Here is a 19,188-nt window from a genome sequence, read left to right on the forward strand (position 1 = left end):
CCTCTCTGCAGCTCCCAATCTTACAATTGAGAGAGTAGGACCAGGCAGGCCCATCAATGGGCAGGGTGACAAAGGGAGCAACTGCACAGGGGCCCAGCATTTCAAAGGGGCCAAGAGCTCCTGGCTGGCACCATGGCTAGTGCTGCTTCCCTCAGCTTCTGAGGACTGAGGAGTTCCGGTAGCGTGCTATCAGCAGCTGTAAGGGCTGACTGCCTTGGGCCCCACCCCTCTGACCAATGCTCTGCCCCTACCAGGGTGTGGAGCCACCCCACCCCAACCTTGGCCCCTTGGCCTGCAGTGGCTGTCAGCCCCACTGGAACCAGGAATCAAGATTACCTAATGTATAGTATTAACCACTGGGTCATTAGACCAGTCCAATATTGCCGTTTGATAAAGTTACCTCAGAATCTGCACTATTCCCTTGCACAGTCCTGTAATGGAGAGGTGTGATTTTTGAATACTGTGATTTGTTTACCTCAAATACTTAGTTATCCAAGGAAATTAGTAAATTTTAAAAGATACCACTCTATTCTCATTCACGAACAGCCCCTGAATCGGCATTCTCTTCAATATTCTCCATACTCAAAAAAAAGAGTTTAAACCCACCCCCTAACCCCCAATCACTTGTTAATAGAACTTTTAAGAATCTTCCTTCACAAAATTATAGAAACTGAGGCTGGAAGGGACCCACAGACATCATCTAGTCCAGCCCCTGCACTGAGGTAGGACCAAGGAAAACCAGGCCAAGCCTGAAAGGCATCTGTCCCACGAAAGCTCACCTAATAAACTATTTTGCTAGTCTTTAAAGTGCTACTTAACTGCTTTTTGTTTTGATAGTGTATAGACTAGCACAGCTTACTCTCTGTTACCATTTGTCTAACCTGTTTGTTAAAAGCTCCAATTCAATAACCGGGACTGCACAATCTCCCCGGGTAACCTATTCCAGTTTAGCTATCATTACAGGATTTTTTTTTTTGCCTAAAATCAATCGTCAATTTCTCTTGCTTCTGATCAAATCTATTACTTCTTAGCCTACCTTCTGTAGACACATAGAACAATTGATCACCAGTCTCTTAAATGCTTCTAAAATATCTGAAGTCTAACACCCACCCTCCCCCTCATCTTTTTACAAGACTATAAACATGCAAAGCTTATTTTTAACCTTTCTTCGCTAGGTCAGGTTTTCTAAAACTTTCATCGTTTTTGGTGCTCTCCTATGCATTCACTCCAATTTGCCAACATCTTCCTCAAAGTGTAGCATCAAACACTGAACACAATACTCTAGCTGTGGCCTCTCCAGTGCTAAGCAGAGGGGGAGAATTACCTCCCGTGTTGAACGTATTATATTCCTGTTAATACATGCCAGAATATTAATCCTTTTTTTGCAGCCATTTCACACTGTTAACTCATACTCAGTTTGTGAGCCACTATAGCCTCCAGATTCATTTCCACAGTACAACCACACCATCAGTTAGTCCCCATTTTGTAGCTTTCATTTGATTTTTTCCCTCTGAAATGTAATGCACTTTGCACTTGTCTTTGCTGAATATCACCATGCTGATTTATGACCAGTTCTCTATTTTGTCATACTCATTTTGAACTCTAATCCTGCCCCTAAGTGTTCGTGGCCCGTCCAAGTTTGGTGTCATGCACAAATTTTTCAAGAATACTCTTCACTCCATTATCCAAGACATTAATAAACACATTCAGCAGTACTGGACCTAAAACACACTCTAGAAGGGATTTCACTTTGGGAATTTTCTAAATGAAACATTTTGACTTTCCAGTTCAAAATGACTTCATTTCAAGATTTCCTTCCAACATATTTACTCTTCTGTAAAGCTCAGAATTGAAATAAAACATTTCATTTGATCTGAAACAAATGCTTTGCTTTATTTTATTTTTTGAAATTTCCAGCGAATTTAAAATGTCATTATTTGTCAAGTTCTACCTGTTTGGACAACTCAACAACTACATTAAGACAAGGCCCTTGTGACTACTTATATAATTTAGTGATTTACATGAATGTTTGTCTTTAAATACCAAGCAAACTAGTAAAGTAGGATTGCAGAACTTACCCACCATGTGATTTTTGGTTTAGTGCTTGTTGGCTGTTCTACACCCATGACACTGGGATCAGGCTCAGAAATCAAAAGGAAGCCCCAAACTAGCAAACACTTAACCATGATAGACCTAAACAGGAGTACTTGCTTGAATAAAACAAGGCACCTATACTTAAGTGTTAGCAGGATTGGGCTCTTAGTGATTAGAATCACTAATTAAATCACTTGGGTGAAATCCTGACCCTCCTGAAGACAATGGGAATTTTGCCATAATAAATGAGGAATGACTGTATGAAACTGCTGCATGGCAAAGTCATTAAGAGAGGTATACTTTCCAAAGAATTCAAGCCCATTAATCTCCTTTGCCAGCATTTATAGTGGATATTTGTAGCCTTCTATGCCTAACGTGTCAGTCAAATTTACAAAGAATAGTCCCATAAAATTCAATAACCTTGGTTATCAGTGTCAACTATTGCAGTGGAATAGTTTTACACTTTGTGGGAATTATCCTCTTTTCGAATGGCAGAGATCTCTATGTATTGTTAGCTAACCAAATCCTGTATACTAACAGTGAGCCAGCATTCTCTCATTTTTAGAAGAAAAATAGTTGAGGCAACATATTTGATGGATTTATTTGGGGATTTTGTATGCATACGCAAGTCATTTGTTACTCTTCTACAAAGACTGTTTGATTCTTCAGTATCAACATTAAGTAGACAAAGTAGCTACGGCACGCCCGGTTGTATAGATCACAGCTAAGCCAAACAAAACCTGAAAGCAGATTCAGCATATCCTATAGCCATTAGGAGAATGAATGGTGGGTGAGGGGTGGGGAGAGAGAAATTAACTGATTTCAGGCATCAGGATTTCTCCAACAACATTGTAATGCAAACTATATTTGAACTATAGCATTAAAGAAATTCTTATTCTGTCCATCTTCACAGAAATAACACCCAAGAGCAAGGCACAAATCCACATTTAATAAAGGAAGTTTCAGATTATCAGCAAGTTAAGGCCAAAGGTCTATTACAAAATTAATCCCACACAATACCATCCCAAAGAAGAGCACAAGCATCTTTCACTGGTTAGAGCAAAGCAAGTGTGTAGCATTAATAATTCCTAGCTCTTATATAGCACTTTCACCAATACATCGGAGGTCAGGAGCATTATCCCCATTTTACTGATGGGGAAACTGAGGCACTGAGCTGTGGCATGACTTGCACAAGACCCCTCAACAAACCAATGGCAGCACCCAAACAAGAACACAAATCTTGAGTCCCAGTCAAGTGTTCTATCCATTGGGAAACACTGCCTCCCAACATGTGCTTTGAGTCACTGAATTTGTCTTTTTGACTAGCTTGCCACTTTCTGATTCTTCAGGTGAGTTTTCAGAAAGCACATTTGAGATTCATTTTACTACTTTATGTTTAAGCTTAACATTAATTTACCAGTAAAACTCAAAGGCAAATGTCTTTAAATATTCAAGCTAATATTCACAGAAAGCTTTTTGAACCATTTGCTCAGTTCTAAGCTTTCTATTTTAAGCTGCTCATTCCTTTATTAAAATCACAGGGGACCAAATATAATCAGCATATTTCTTAATATTTCCTAAAGCTTTTCTCCTGAGATTTCTCTTGAAACAATTTGTCTACTGCAGATTGGCAACCAGTGGTCAATACTATACTTCTACTCCCAAGGATAAGGACAGAAGGACTTTCTGAAATTACTGTCACCTACCTTGAAAGTAACTTCAGCAATAATCCTTCAATTCAGCTGCTCACCCATTGTATGAACATCCAATCAATCAGCACCTTATACCCCACTGACTATTCCTTGTCAGTGCTTAGCAAAGTTGCAGAGACCAAGAATGCTCTCAGACAGGTCCATCTCTTACTCTAGGGTCAGAGCCTGACTTCTCTGACCCTAAAGCTCTACCATCTAATTCACCTAAGCTACGTCTTCACTAACCTGGAAAGCCAACAGCTGCTGTGCATACCAAAAATAAACATTGCAGCTGTTGAATTCTGTGCTTGTCTTCATGGAAGAAGGTCAACAGGAGCATTCTTTCTGTTGACCTTCCTTAATCCTCGTGGCTTGCAACAAATTCTGGGGGCATCCTTGACCCCGGAGCATGCTGTTTTGCACATGCACATCCCAGAAGATTGTACCTAAGTGGTTGATCTTCCATGGCCAGTGTAGAAGTAGCCCTAGAGTGGTGCAGCTTCACTGGTGCTGGCTGGGGGAAAGAAGAGAGGAAAAGCCAGACCTGAGTCCACTCCATTGCTATTTTCAGAAGCTTCAGTCCTTGCTGATACCATTGTATAGAGTCTTCCATGAATAATGACTACCAAAACACAAGATTCCTGAGCAGAGTCCTTCCTGTCTGAGACAAACTCTTTACCTGAAAGTAGGAGTCTCCTTCTCTGTTATGGCCATGTTCCACTATCAAGCAGTGAAGGACTAAGGTTTGATTACAGTGTTCTCTCACTCACAGCATAATAAATGTAGGTCTTTACCTTTAAAATCACACAATAAAGATAATAACATGTCACTACCACTCCAAATAAAAAAACAAATTTTTGTCAAAATGGCCCAAAAGTTCACACTGAAATGGAAGGTAATGCAAGTAAGGCCTACCTCAATCTGTCTCCTCCCCTGCCTACCAATAGATGGCAAATACTTGCCCTGTAGCACATCTGTCTTTTCAGGATTCAGAAGCAACTCTAGGCTGCTCTTTCTCCTGTTCACCAATGGGAATGGTGAACTCTCTTCTTGCTAGGATCAGGGCTACACTATTTACATGATAATATTTAGTTCTTTAATGGTACTTTCTGTGGATCTCAAAGCACAGCAAAAACTAATGAATTTGGCCTTGCACTATTCCTGAGGAAAGGTGAACATTATTATTCCTACAGATGAAGAAACTGAGGCACAGCATGTTAATGCCTAAATTTTAAATGATGTCTATTGTTTGGGGGTGCCCAGAATTGAGATACCTTGAACAGTGTTTTTAGAATAGCTGAGTACCCACAAGTACAACTGAAGTCAATAGGAATTGCAATTCCAGGGAATTTCTTGGCCTTGATTTGGATTTCACAAGATAGCCACCTCCAAACTGAGACCCATAAACTTCGTGTCACTTCAAAACCTGGACCTACCTGGTTAGTCTGTGTGGCAGCTGGGAACAGAACTCAGATTTCCTGACTGCCTGTCCTATATCTTGCCCAGGCCTCTTTTGAAAGAAAACTTTGAAAGCAGAGTAGATTTCTACTCCTCTTTGCAAATAAATACTACAATGATTTTAAAAAAATGTGCTGGGCTTTGTTAAAATTAGCACTTGAATGATAAGAAGTGTGTATATCTAACCCTGCACCTAGCAAAAATGTCAACTTACAGCACCTCTCTCCCCCTTAATTTTCAAGAAATTGGGAGACAAACAGTGGCCATAAGAAAACTGACTGTCCAAGACATTTTAAACTACCTATTAAGGGCTTGTGGATGGAAAAAGGTGGAGCCAGGAAGATGTCCTACAAAGTATAGTGCTTTCACAGAACATGCTGAAGATTATATGGCATAGAAGGAAAACATGTCAGAGAAAGAATGAACAAATATAACCCATTGCTTTTGAATACATTCCACGACCAGGTCTACCCTTCCTCCCCCCCCGCCCCACACTTTCTGAGTGTTAAATCTAGAATTTATATCACATAATGTCTCTTACTGCTTAGAGGGGGAAATAGCCATTCAGCCCCAATGCAGATCCTGTGATTGTTCCGTAAGCACAAACATATCTGAGGTTTAGCACAGATGATAAATGTACAGAGCTGAAAAGACACAAAAGCCTGTACTGAGGAAAGCTGTAGAAGTGGTGCAGTCAGCCACTCAGACTCTTCTAATCAGCACAAAGTAGTTGAAGATTGCCCCAACTACAGTAGCAGCAGTGAATGGTTAAAGGAGACATTGTACAGAGCAGACTGCCTTTCCGTTCTTACATTTTCCATCTGAGATTACTTTCAAAGCTAGTAGGAGTGAAAGGAAAAGTTTGCCATGTATTGTATGTATGAGTGCCACTAGTCTCTGGTCATAATTGTGTCTCTTTAGCTTCACAGAAAATATGTGCGTGGGCAAAAGAGAAAATATCTGTCCTTCCTGTCTGCATGAGTTCACAGAAGCATGTATTTGTTTGAAGTCCATCAATTATTTCTATAAAGTTTGACTACTTCTGAGAAGGGAAATCTCATTAAGTGCTGATATTTAATTTGAATTCCTCTTATTCCACCTCTGAAGCTAGAAATGAGTCATACAAGACCTTACAATTCCTCACACATACATCCACATTATGCTGATGTTATTATGATGTTATTTGGTGGTGGTAACAGACACCCCATAATGTGCTAGTTTCTGTCCCCACTTCCCTGCTCCACACACACAATCCTGAAGAACTCATAATCATAGAACCACAAATGAAAGACAGGGAGAGGTATAAAAACATGTATTAAATTAATATGTTGCATTAGCATTGTTCTAGAAATATAAACCACTGGGATTCCTCACTGCCACTCACTGTAGTTATTAGTCATTGGCTAGTTTCTTGTAAGTATCATGAGAAAGGGGCAATCTGGAAAGAGGAGAACATAGTGCAGCATACTTTCAAAGAGGGTATTCCATCCATACAGGGATAAGCAGAACAGCTTGACAAGTACTAGAGGCTGGCATTGCTGGCTATAGGGCTGGATTTAACAACATGGCAAACTAGCTCCAATTCTTGTAAAGACTTTTCCCTGTGCTTAATTCTACATACTGGGAGTTGTTCCACTGAGTATACAAGGACTAGAGTGAGTAAAGTTAAGCACATATGTAAGTCTTTGCAAGACTGGGGCCTTGGTAGAGTTCACGTTATTGTTTTGATTTAGTTATGAATTAATTTCTTTATTTTTATTAGTAATATCATAGCATCTAGGAGCCCTCACCACAGATCCACATGTTATTGTGCTAGGCACTATACTAATGCAGAACAAAAAAAGCCGTTCACTTCTTTTAAGAGGGACTGAAAGGAAGAAGATGTGCAGCAGGCTTGGAAAAATAGGATGGGAAATATGAAAACCACCATCGCTCACAGTCTCACTTTAGCTATCAGAGAAAAGCAGGCAGAAGTCACTGGACTGAAACTCAGTCAAATTCAATCCAACGATGAAGCACAAATGTTTAATAGTGAGAGTGACTGGCCATTGAGCAAACTACGGAAGAAAGTAGCGGGTTGTCCACCTCTTGATGTCTTCAGATCAAAACTGGACAGTGTTTTTGAAATGTGTACATTAGCCAAATATAACATAGGCTTTTGTCAAACACAAGCTATAATAAAGTCATTAGGTGAAATGTAATAACCTGTGATATATTGGAAATCATACTAGACAATCCTGTTTTTGGCCTTAGAGTCTATGATGTTGGGTAGAACTCTGGCCACACTAGTCACTGTAATAAAAATATACTATCCATTCAGAAAGCAAACTACAATTAAAACATGTGTGCTGTCAACTTCACTATAATGTCTACATCATTTTCATTAAAAACTTGCCCCGTTGATAGTCTATCAGCCTATTATTTATTTTCAAGACCTTATTTATAAGGATGGTGTTAGAATTTTCTTACAGGAGAACACTTTAGAGCTGTGAAGAACCCTCAAGCTTCAATTTACACTGCTTTATGTAAATGCTGTTGTCAGCCACCGTCACAAGGAATCACCTCCATCTCAGGCTCTGGAACTTCACTCTGACTGGAGGTACTCAGGAAAAGAAAAAAAAGCAGCAATGAGGGGAGGTGGTCCACATTTCTCTCCGAAAGCATTTCAGTTCTCATGTTTTTATTTCTTTTATAAAAAACTGACTTTTTTGGTTAAAAACTGAAAAAAAAAGAACAACAAAATAGTTGACACCATGTGTTTTAACCAGCTCTAGCTTTCAGTTCTGTTTTTGAATGAATTCGGGATCTCTAATAAAAACCCAGAATATTAAAACCCAGGAATTTCTTTCATGCACAACCATACATTTGCCCTGTCTCGTTCCAGCCAGCAGACAAGCCAGCTTGAAAGCTAAGAGAACCACTTTAAGAAATAAGGAGTGGGGCTCTAGGGAGAAGCTAAGCAGATAGGGAATTTCACTTGGTGTCAGGCATAACAGTGAACAATTCACGAAGCACAGGTGACATTCCAAAGGCATCCCAGATCAGTGGCCTGCTCAGTAATAATGCTCCTTTGTCCAGAACTTGCATCTACCAGAAAGATCTCTCTTTCTCTCTCAGAAGCTAACGTTTCACAATAATTCAAATCATATGTGAAAAAGTATCCCGTCTATCTTCTGATCTCAAGTTTTCTGTGGACCAGCCTGCTAATTCTGTCTAATCACTTCTGATTCATAATCTAGGGTGGCATTTACAGATTTCTGTGAATAAACATGAAATCCATTGAAGAATTTATTAGTCCCGCCTCATGAAATAACTACAACTTTAAATAAAACTGTCACATTATTTAGCCCCATAAACACCCTTTTTTTTCTATACAAATGAGAAACTGTCAGTAGAATTTACTCTAAGTAGGGATTATATCTGAATAACTTGTATATCTTAAAAAGCTTAGAAATGTATTGTGTAGTATGTGTAAGGGCATAGATAAGTGACAGCATCCTGTTCTTTATAACATACTAGCAGATTTGCCAGGTATTGCTCAGGTCCTTAACTCAAAGTGGGGTTTTTTTTAAATAAAAGGAAAGTGTTCATATTTTATTTAAATCATATTTTTCAATGAAGTTTTATGAAGTTAATTTTAATTTTGAATTTCTTTAAAAAAGAATTGTTACAATTTTTCCATTTAAATTTTTGAGTGAATTATTTTAAATGGGAATTCCATCAAGTGTAGGGGATTGTTTTCATCCCTAGTGAAATACTAGCAGTCTCTGGCTACGTCTACACGTGAAGCCTACATCGAAGTAGCCTATTTCGATGTGGCGACATCGAAATAGGCTATTTCGATGAATAACGTCTACACGTCCTCCAGGGCTGGCAACGTCGATGTTCAACACCACATCGAAATAGGCGCTGTGAGGGAACGTCTACACGCCAAAGTAGCACACATCGAAATAAGGGTGCCAGGCACAGCTGCAGACAGGGTCACAGGGCGGACTCAACAGCAAGCCGCTCCCTTAAAGGGCCCCTCCCAGACACAGTTGCACTAAACAACACAAGATCCACAGAGCCGACAACTGGTTGCAGACCCTGTGCATGCAGTATGGAACCCCAGCTGCTGCAGCAGCAGCCAGAAGCCCTGGGCTAAGGGCTGCTGCACACGGTGACCATAGAGCCCCGCAGGGGCTGGAGAGAGACCGTCTCTCAACCCCTCAGCTGATGGCCGCCATGGCGGACCCCACTATTTCGATGTTGCGGGACGCGCAACGACTACACGGTCCCTACTTCGACGTTCAACTTCGAAGTAGGGCGCTATTCCCATCCCCTCATGGGGTTAGCGGCTTCGAAGTCTCACCGCCTAATGTCGATGTTAACATCGAAATAGCACCCAACACGTGTAGCCATGACGGGCGCTATTTCGAAGTTAGTGCCATTACTTCGAAGAAGCGTGCACGTGTAGACACAGCATCTATATGTTAAATGAATTAACAACTGACTGAAAGCTCTCAAAAATAATGCTCAGTGAGGAATCATCATTGAATGGATGTGTGTCTTAAGCTGCGTCTACACATGCTGGCTACTTTGAAGTAGCCGCGCCAACTTCAAAATAGCTCCCACCACATCTACTCGTGGCGAGCGCTATTTCGAAGTTGAAATCGACGTAAGGCAGCGAGATGGGAATAGCGCCCTACTTCAACGTTGAACGTTGAAGTAGGGCATGTGTAGCCGATCCGCGTCCCGCAACATCGAAATAGCAGGGTCCGCCATGGTGGCCATCAGCTGAGGGGTTGAGAGACGCTCTCTCCAGCCCCTGAGCTCTATGGTCACAGCGGCCCCTTAAAGCTCCCCGCCCCCTGCGTTCCTGTGCAGGAAGCTGAGAGCGTGTGCAGGCAGCAGCACTGACACGCGGAGCCCCAAGCCACCACCCCCACTGCAATGGCTGCCCGCCAGGCCCCAAGTGTCCCCAGAGCACCCCCCCAAGGGGAGACAGGGCTCCCAGACAGCCTGACAAAAGGCAGTGGGGCCCCTCCTGGACAGAGGCCGAGATCCGGGACCTGCTGGGGCTCTGGAGCAAGAAGGAGGTGCTCCAGGTAATGGGGAGCAAGAGGCAGAATGCGGATGCGTTCGCTCGGCTGGCCGAGGGCCTGGCTGCCCGGGGTCACCCTGCCCGTACTCCTGACCATGTCAGGAGTAAGGTGAAGGAGCTGCAGCAGGGTTACGCCCGGGCCCAGGATGCGGCCAGCTGATCTGGGGCTGCCCCCACCACTTGCCCCTTCTAGAGGGAGCTCAGGTCCATCCTGGGCCCCGGTACACCTCCTCCCCACCAGCCACTCTTGACACCTCGGCCAACGAGCCCCAGCAGGCCCCAGAGGCAGAGTCCGCCCCGGAGGCAAGCCCTGCACCCCAGGGGCCCTCCCAGGTGCCCACCCCTGGGATGCCGGAGGAGGAGGAGGGGGAATCCTCCTCCAGCGACGGGGGGCTGCGGATCATCCTGCCGTCCCGGAGCTCCAGCAGGGCGTCCGCCCAGAGGGTGTCCCCCGACCGTGGGAGCGGACTGTCAGGTATGTACCCCCCGTTGTGCACACCCCCGGGGTTCAGGGGCGGGGACAACAGACATGACCAGGGCCCTCCACATGCCCAGATCACCATGGCCCCAAGGACAGCAGTGGCATGTCCCTCAGAAGAGTGCATCAGCCCCTGTCCCCCCAGCAGGACAGTGCCATGCCCCATCCCTGGGGATGGGGGGAGCGGAACCTAGGGTCCCCCGGGGGGGGAGGGGGTGGGACACCCATCAGCAGCAGCAGCATCTCCCAGGGATGGGGACGGGGAACCAGCAGCAGAGAGGTGGGGGGACAAGGGCCACAGCTCGGGGGCCACACTAACGGCTGTCTCCACTCTTCTTCCCTCCCTGTGTTCCGCAGCTGCACCATCAGAGGGCCCAGAGAGCGCCGGCGAGGTCTGAGTGGTCCCGGAGAGCCCACTGGGGCCATCCCAGCAGGCCAGCCCCTCGGCAGAGCACCAACCAGCCCCAGGATGGGGCCGACGGCGGAGCCACCACCACCCGAGGACGGCCACAGACCCCCCAGCTGCTCGCGACCCTCCGGCGTCAACTGGTGTCGGAGCGGCACCTGTGGGTGGAGAAGCGGAGGCTGGAGCTCCAGGAGCAAGCACTGGCCTGGTGCCAGGAGGCATGGGAGGCCCTTATGCGCACGTTCGAGCGCATAGCGGCATACCTGGCCCCCCCATGCCGCGCTGCCCACCGCTCTGCCCGCCGCTCCACCCGCTGCTCCGACTGCCATCCCACCACCTTCCGCTACCCTGGGGCCTTCCACCGAGGGGGACCTGGGGCCTGCTGACACCCGCCAGCCATACCTGCCCTGGGCGCTGGACAGTAGAGGGGTGCGGGGCCCAGGACATGGGTCCCCCCTCCCTCTTCGTACATATCCCCCCATATATATTTGTATATAGTTTGTTTTACACCCCTGTTCTGTTATATGGTACCTACCCCGCCATGTAAATAGTCCCCCCCTTTTGTTCTGCTCCTGTATATATATATTTTTGTTGTATGAATAATAAGAGAAATCACTGGTTTTTGCTTTCAAAAACAACAGCTCCATTTTTATTTGCAAGAAGAGGCGGGGGTTGTGTGCTCTTGGGTGCTCTGTGGTGTGGGCGTGGGGGCAGGAAGTGTTGTGGAGGATGTGGGGGGTGCAGTGGGGGGCCTGCCAGCGTTCACCCTGTGGCCTGGTCGAAATGGGCCTGCAGGGCCTCCTGGACCGGCCTCCCGGACCCCCCGGGATCCACCTGGCGACTGTGGGCAGCAGGTGGCTGCACGTTAGCCCTGCCAGCCTCCACAGCCCAGCCCTGGAAGAATGCCTCCCCCTTGCTCTCGACCAGGATGTGGAGTGCGCTGCATGCACCCACAACCTGGGGGATGTTGGTGGGGCCTGCATCAAGGCGGGTGAGGAGACACCTCCAGCGCCCTTTGAGGCAGCCAAAAGTGCTCTCAACCACCTGGCGCGCATGGTTCAAGCACGTGTTGAAGAGCTCCTGGCTGGCTGAGAGATGACCCGTGTAAGGGTGCATGAGCCAGGGCCGGAGGCGGGTACGCCGCGTCTGCGACGACGCAGAGGGGCATGGTGGTGTCCCCCACAGGGATCTCCCACTGAGGGATCTAGGTCCCCCCTGAGCCGGTGGCACAGGCCTGAATTCCTGAACACCCACGCGTCATGGGTGCTGCCAGGCCACCCAACATAAATGTCCAGGAAGCAGCCCCGGCTGTCCACCAAGGCCTGGAGGACCACAGAATGGTATCCCTTCCTGTTCAGGAAGCGTCCTCCGCTGTGCTCCGGGGCACGGATGGGGATATGGGTCCCATCCAGAGCCCCAAAGCAATTTGGGAAGCCCAGGCTGGCAAACCCCGCGATGGTGGCATCCGGGTCCCCAAGCCACATGAGCCTGTGGAGGAGCAGGGCATTGATGGCACGGACGACCTGCAGGGGAAGGACATGGGACAGCACCAGTGAGGGGTGTGCAGGGTGTGTCTGGCCCTCCCCCCCAGGCTCCCTCCCCCCCAGGGTTCCCCCCCCCGTGGGTCCTCTTACCTCCATGAGGACAGCCCCGACGGTGGCCTTGCCCATGCCATACTGCTGCCCCACGGATCGGTAGCTGTCTGGAGTGGCCATCCAGACAGCGATGCTGACCCGTTTCTCGACGCTGAGGGCACGCCGCATGAAGGTGTCCTGGTGCCTCAGTGCGGGGGTGAGTCACTGGCAGAGCTCCGGGAATGTCTGCCGGCTCATGCGAAAGTTCTGGAGCCAGTGCTCGTTGTCCCACTCACCAAGCACCAGCCACTCCCACCAGTCAGTGTTCGTGGGGTAGCTCCACAGCCGGCGGCGTTTGCGGCGGGGGGGCGGGCGGAGGACAGCAGGGTCTGGGGCTGCTTCCTCCTCCCCTGGGGGCAGCTCCTCTTCTGTGAATAAAAGGTGGTCAGCTGCCTCTTGCATAGCATTGATCAAGGCAAGCCCTGCTCCTGCAGGGGCGGGTGTGTGGACCTCTGGCTGCTGCTGGGGGTCCATACTGCTTTGACGAGGTGTGCGGGCCTGTGGCTCTGCAGACCACATGCTATGCAGGCTGAGTGTGTCTGGGAGGGGCCCTTTAAGGGAGCAGCTAGCTGTTGCCCCGGAAGTGCTAGTCCGCCCTGTGACCCTGTCTGCAGCTGTTCCTGGCACCCTTATTTCGATGTGGGCCGCTTTGGCACGTAGACGCTCCCCTGCAGCGCCTACTTCAATGTGGTGCTGCCCAATGTCGATGCTGAACGTCAACGGCACCAGCCCTGGAGGACGTGTAGACGCTATTCATTGGAATAGCTTATTTCGATGTAGCATACACATGTAGACGTAGCTTTAGTGGAGCTCTGCAGGGATCCCTTCTAGAAATGATGCTATTCAACATGTTCATCAGTGCTGTTGAAGTGAATATAAAATCACTGCTGATACCATCTGAAGATGGTGCCGACCAGTAGAGTGGTAAATACTGATGAGACCAAGATAGTATGGAAGAGCAGTATGGCTTACTTGGTAACCTGTGCCCACTCAAACAAAATGGGTTTTAAAATAGCAAACAAAATTACACTTCTAGGAACAAGGTAAGTGATTCTGGAAAGGATTTAATGGTGAGAGCAGAGAGGCAATTCAACATGAGCTCCCAGTGCAATGCTGTGCCTACAAGGGCTAATGCAATCATGGGATTTACAAGGAGGAAAACAGTGATTAGGAGCAGACAGGTGATTTTATCCTTGTGTCTGACATTGGTAAGACAGATTACTGTCTTGAATTCTGGGGTTTAAAAAAGGTGTTGAAAAATTGGGGAGGAAAAGAGCAATGAAGATATTCAAAGGCTGGAGAAAATATCTTATAGAAAGAGATTTAAAGAGCCCAATCCATTTCTTTTACCAAAATGAAGATTGAGAGGTGACTTGATTATAGAATATAAATACTATCATGTGGAGAAAATACTAGGTTCTAAAAGTGTAATAAGACGAGGTCTGGGCACAGGTAAAGACATCAGTCCAGGGTAACTTTGCTTAAAATCCAGGCTCCTTCCAGCCCCAGACTGGGATTTCTTTCTCACTAAGGCAACTCCAATTAGATGCAAAATACCTCTACCAGCCCCACTGGCCAGCCAGAAGCCACACGAGCAAACCCACAGACTTCCTAGTTGCTACACCAGCCCAGACCAACTACCTCAAACTTACGTGAGAGGTTCTTAAACCTGTTTCAACAACTCCACACAGATTCTTCTGGGCCCCAAAGGGTTTAGCCACAGGCCGGTCAGTACATACTTGCATCTTACCCAAAACAATATGCTTACTCAAAATCCTTTAGATCTAAATATGTAAAGATTTATTAATAAAAATAAGAATGAAGAGGGTTAGAAAGAAAATAAAATTGTTATAGCCGTTTTACATACATCATTTCAGTTATTGATGCAGGCCAGCAGTGCTATATGCTGACTCTTGAAAGACTCTGAAAAGCCATTTCAGGTTACATAAGTTTAGTTACCAGTGAATTGCAGATCTGGCCTGCTGGGGTCCACATGCTGGGACATAAACCCTTGCAGACAGGCTCCAGAACAAAGAAGCAAGATCCAGTACAAGATGGATGCTGCTAAGTCCACACCACGGTTCTCTCTTCTGTTCAGGGACCAAACCCTTTCTTCTTCCCATCAGGCCCTTGAGGGTCAAAAGTCACCTGAGTGAGGTGAACTGCTGTGTCAAAATTGCCGTTGGATGAATCCCAGGAGACAGTCTCAAACTCTTAGATGTGTCTTGTCCTTTGTCTCAGGCTGCATCTACAATATGAGATAAAATTCATATTAAGTCAGTTAGCCCAATTTTTCCCAGTGCCTGTCCTCACTGTAAATTCCATTAGCTTGATTTATGGACCACTAAAATCAACATGATATTGAAATCCTAAAATCATAGTAATCTGATGGGTGTAGCATTCAATTTGAATTTAAAAATCTGAATGAAGGGTAGTGAGGAGGTGGCATGTCTTTAAATTGAATTCTTTAGCCTCCACGATGTCCCTTATGTCCCCCACAATGTACCACAGTTCTCCGCTCTGGCCTCTTACATCTCCACTGCTCTCAAGTGCACAGTAATTAGGCAACAGGACTGTTGCAGTTTGGCACCTGCAAGCCCATGGATGATCTTCTTTCTTTTCTTTGCTAGGATGACAGCTGCGGGGGTTCATGCTTCTGTGTATACCCCTACTAGTTGCCTTTTTTTTAATGCACTGCTTGGCGCCACCTGCTGGCCTCCCATACCATGTGTCAGCTAGGCTGTGGGTGGGGGTCATACTTGTCTGGTAGTACGAGAAACCTCTGTTTAGATGTTTACTTGTTGTCCTGACCCCCACATCTCCTCCCTTCCCTCCCCCTGGAGGTGCCATACAGTCTGGAAAGTTCCCATGCCCTGCCGCATCGCATGGCTTGACCCTGAACCAATAAAAGGATGTGGTGTGCAAGGTGCCAGGCAGATTGCACACGATGAGGGTCACAGTTTTTAGGGGCTGGCTGTAGATGGGGGCCTTGGAGCTGCCTCGGGGGACGTCTCCCTTGGAGGTCACAATTTTCAGGGGCTGGCTGGGGCCAGGGCTCTTTTAGCTGTTCTGGGAACATCTCCCTTGGTGGTTATGATTTTCGTGGACTGTCTGTGGCCAAGGGTCTTGTAGCCGCCCCAAGCCATACATGTCTTAATGAAGGCAATGTATTAGCTGCGGCCACAGTTGTCAAAGTGAGGCTTGCAATGGGGAATGTTCATGTCCTAAGGGTCTACTTTTCCATGTCCAAACCTGGCTGTAGTCTGGGGTCTTTTAGCCTGATGAATCATTCAATTTTCAGTGTAACAACTGTGTCTACTTGAACATGTCTTTTTTTTTTTGGTAGGTGGTCTAAATCCAGATTCATGTCCTGAAAGGGCCTCCAGGGGTGGTCTCAATTTTCATGGCTATTGCTAGTGCACTGTCTTTTAGCTGTCCTGGCCCATTACTGATGATTCATTTGAGTTTCAGTGTAACAGGCGTGTCTACTTGAACATAGTATCAGAGGGGTAGCCGTGTTAGTCTTCGTTGCTGTTACTTGAACATAAGGGTCTTATTTCGCAGGTGGCCTAAATCCAGATTCATGTCCTGAAAGCGCCTCCATGGGTGGTCATGATTTCTGTGGCTGTCAACTAGGTACTGTCTTTTAGCCACCCTGACCCATTACTGATGATTCATTCAGGTTTCAGTGTAACACCCCTCTCTACTTAAACATGCTTAACATGGCTGGGGAAAGAGGGGAATGAAATGTGGGATGATGGCATCATATACCCACATCTACTAGTTCCCACAATACACTGCAGCAGCACTTGATTTAAACTCGATTTAAGCTACTTGAGTGTGGCAGCAAGTCAATTTTGTGGGGAGCATGTGGGAAGGTGAAGATTCTCAAAATCAAATGGATAAAACCCAGAGTTAAGAAATTGATTTTAATAAAATTGATTTTATCTCATAGCGTAGATACAGCCTCAGTCAAGGACCCTGGCAGGAGTAGCAATCACACCTCCCACCGTGTACTTTTGGCTGTGAATATTCCTAATACAAGTATAGTGCTAAAATCTGTAACTTTACCTACAAACATGATACAGACATATAAGTAGCATACATAAATTCAGAACATCGTTAGCTTTAATTAGACACATAACACAGCCATCCCAGCACAATAGATACACTGGGCACATAAAATGGCTTCCATATCCCATATAAAATCCAGTCACATGACAAAAGGGTTCTTTAATTCTGCACAGAAAGGCATAATGAGAACTAATGGCTGGAAGGTGATTCCAGACAATTTCAAATTAGAAATTAGCCACAATTAGCCACCTTTGGAAAAAAATTACTAAATTGAATGTGCACTGTCCATACTGTGATGTCTTCACATCAAGCCTGGGTACCTTTCTGAAGCATACACATATTATTCTTTAGTCATACATACTAGTTATTGGGCTCAGTACGGGGTAACTGAGTGAAATGTAATGGCCTATGTTACACTAAGTCAGACTAGATGATCTAATATTCTCCTCTGGCATCAAATTCCTAGAAACTCTGATCTTAGAGCACAAGAACGCAGCATAAATCCAGAATCCAGTCAAGCTGAAAGAATCCCATTAATTGAAAAGTGTTTGTGAAATGAATCACCTTTGCACTCCAGTCTAAGCTGTGTGTGTATAAGTCAGAGCTGAAACTAACACCAATTTAGTACCCTATGAAAATTGGTTGGGTTGGGAGAATGATGAGGGAGGAGGGGAAATCCTAGCTCCAGCACTGTCGATAGGGGGGACTTCCAGGCAGTGCTACAAAGAAATAGTAATCTTTCATTTTAAGATCTAGATCCTGGTCAGATGTAAAGCAGCATAGTCCCATTGAAATGACTGGATCTACAACAATATATGCTAGCTGAGGGTGTTGCTCTAGTCCTCTGTCATGAACATGGGGGCCAATCTCACAGCACAGTGCCACAAACCAGAGTGCAAACCACAAACTAGTTGCATGTTCTATAATTACATTTCACCAAGCAAATATCAAGTGTGAACTCGGCAAACATTGTAGCCGCCTCAACATGGAGTCACAGTCCCTTTGGTCACTACAGGCTCTGCGACAGTCTGTCTTTGTGATAGATAGTCTCTCACACTAAAACCCCAGAAATATTCAAGCAACTGCTAGTCCCAGAGGACTGGTCACCTACCCCAATTGTACCTTAGACCTGTCACCAAAGCCAATGTCTGTAGCCAACTCTGTAACACAATTTAAAGGCTTTATTACCTGGTCAAAACAGAGGAGTGTTACTTACCTAGTTAAAATAGGTGAACATACACACACAAATCAGTTACAGTCTTAGGGTTCAAAAAATAACAGAAGCTGTTGTCGTGTGCAAGTGCTATATGTCTCTTATGTCTAAGCCAAATTAAGAAGTACGGGGATCTTGTTTATGCGTAGAAATATTTTTCTCCCCAGATTCCAACCAGAATAATGCTACAGATCTTTCTGAACAAAGATTTTTGTTCCATTTCCCCACAGTTCAAATTGTGATGGGACTTTGCGCATGTCCCTTCTTTGCGGGTATGAGGGAAGCAGTCAACAAAATCCTTTGTCAACTGATTTCCGCCAAGGCTTCTCTGGCGTCTCTAGATCCTTCTTTTGTTGGGCGGGAGTTTGCACCTCTTATGGCAAACTAATATTTCACACTGGGTAAAACTTCACCCTCTTCACTGTGGGGGTCTCCAGCTCCATCTCAAACACCTTTATAGTTACAAAGCAAGGACTTAAATATCAGCTTATAATAAGAGATACAGCTATTGTAAGTTAAATTAATGCATGCATCAACTCACAGGTATTACATGAAGTCCAAACACTAAGCATATATCTATAAATCTCATTGCTATTTTAATAATACTAATGCATAGGTAAGCCAGACTTTTTCCAGCTGTGCATTTGTCAGTGACCAGAGAGGCCTATGGGCCTTACCATCAGCTGTCATATGCTCAGCAGTCATCACATGTCTACACAGTAATGTAAGCCTGGTGTTAGAAGGATTCAAGTCATCTGACTTCTATCAGGGGACTCTGGGCTTGAGCATCTACGCTGCACTTTAACCTTAAGTTCAGAATTTTCCAACCTGTGCTCAAATAGGGCTCTGGCATCCATACTGCCGAGCACTGACCTGAGTCAAAGTAATGACGCAGAACAGCCAGCTCTGGATGTTGAATAGTCACAGAGAGACAGCCATGTTAGTCTGTATTCTAGCAAAACAAAACAGCAGTCATGTATCACTTTAAAGACTAACAAAATGATTTATTAGGTAGTGAGCTTTAGTGGGACAGACTAACTTATTGAGCTCAATAACG

Source organism: Carettochelys insculpta, chromosome 3 (genome assembly GCF_033958435.1).
Source record: "Carettochelys insculpta isolate YL-2023 chromosome 3, ASM3395843v1, whole genome shotgun sequence".
NCBI lineage: Eukaryota > Metazoa > Chordata > Testudines > Carettochelyidae > Carettochelys > Carettochelys insculpta.